This window comes from Octopus bimaculoides, chromosome 7 (genome assembly GCF_001194135.2).
Source record: "Octopus bimaculoides isolate UCB-OBI-ISO-001 chromosome 7, ASM119413v2, whole genome shotgun sequence".
Taxonomy (NCBI): Eukaryota; Metazoa; Mollusca; class Cephalopoda; order Octopoda; family Octopodidae; genus Octopus; species Octopus bimaculoides.
The window spans coordinates 44,659,404-44,661,032 of NC_068987.1; the positions used below are offsets into that span (position 1 = coordinate 44,659,404).

At 33.9% G+C, this 1,629-nt stretch overlaps 1 protein-coding gene across 3 annotated transcripts in view; it reads left to right on the forward strand.

Moving 5' to 3' along the window:
* LOC106882826 (serine/threonine-protein kinase SMG1) overlaps nt 1-1,629 on the forward strand; it is a 197,669-nt gene that overhangs the window by 74,539 nt on the left and 121,501 nt on the right. The gene's annotated exons all lie outside the window — the stretch shown is intronic.

The following is a 1,629-nucleotide window of genomic DNA, read 5'->3' on the forward strand; positions in this document are numbered from 1 at the left end:
TATTAGAGCTCCACCAGAAAACCTGTCATGCTAGAAACAGCAGGTAAACAACATTATTTCTGAAGAAACTTTCCTGCTTTCCGAAATGCTAAAAGTGAAACATTGGGAGTTTATAGTTTTATGAAAGTGGTGAGCTGATGGGTGGATGTTTGGGAATGAGATTTTGGTGTTTCTTTAAGAAAAAAGAAAGAAAATTTTTCAAGAGTTGTATTTTTTTTTTTTTTCTTCATGGATTACCAAGAAAAAATTTCAAAGAATGTGAAAAAATAAAGAAATTGAGGTGGGGAGGAATAAAATAAAAATATTGAGAACCTGTTTTTTGGGGCGAAATCCTAATCTCCTTTATTGAAAACAGGAATTGGAAGAAATTTAGGAAAACAATCTGGGTGGTCAGGGGCACAAATGGACATGCTAGAAACAACAGGTAAAGGACAAGTTTTCTGGGAGAACTTCCTTTTAAGTTTATACCGAAGATCAGGATTTTAAATATGGTTATCACAAACATGAATTATGGAACAGAAAAAGATGATTTCAGTTGGATTTGAGCTGTAATTTTGTGCATGCACACAGCAAGAAATAACAATTTATACACTTTTACTTAGTGTGTGTGTGTGTGTATGCCAAAGGAAGTTATTTTATGGCATTCTTTCGTTTGAGGCATTTGGAAAACCGATAGTTTATTCTATTAATGTATACGTAATGCAAAAACATTATTTATTGAATGAAAATTTTTTAGAGTAATTACTGTTAGACAAGGAGAAAAAAATGTTACTGACAAGTACTTGAAACTTGCACCATATTCACCGTCTCCAAACATTCTATACCACTAAGCCAATATATACACAAGTTGCAAGAGTGACTTCAACAGTCACACACACACACACACACACACACACACCAATATATACTCAGGCACACATGTAGATACACATGCAAACAAATGAAAGGCAATGAATGTGTGTGCTCACTGACAAAACTTCATGCTGCATCACATTTGTCAGTGAATAGGTCATGGGTTCAAAGCGCTGAAAATATTTTGACACAAATGAAATTTTAATGTTGAAGTGAAACTTGTAATACTTAAATACAGAGGTCCCTTAATGGTACTACTTAAATACAGGTGTTACGTACAAAAAATTTTAGATGTATGTTATGTGGGCGTGTAATGACGCCCTAACCCTAACCAACCTTAAAACTTCCCCTAACCTTCCCCTTCATATCATTACATAGATGCAACGGGACCTCTGTGTTTGAGTAATGCTGTGAAACTAACAGTTTTTGTGTGTTCTTGAATGGCTTACAAACATCTATGCTGCAATTGTTTTTGTTTCAGCACTTGATCTCCAATCAAATCACTTGCTATGCAAATACATCTCCATAGTTTTTTTTAATCACTGTGGATAAATGCCAGCAATTACCTTCTCAGGCTCTCCATTATTTTAATTTCTAAACAGAAACAATTGGGGACAGGGAGTGGGGTTGGAAAAAATTCATTATTTCTCAAATTTTCTTTTTTATAGTATATAAATGTATGTATGGAGAAAAAATATTGAAAAACATCAATACATGTGAGAGTGATAAATAAAGAAGGAGGGTTGTCTATGGATGTGCTAGAAACAATAGCCAAAT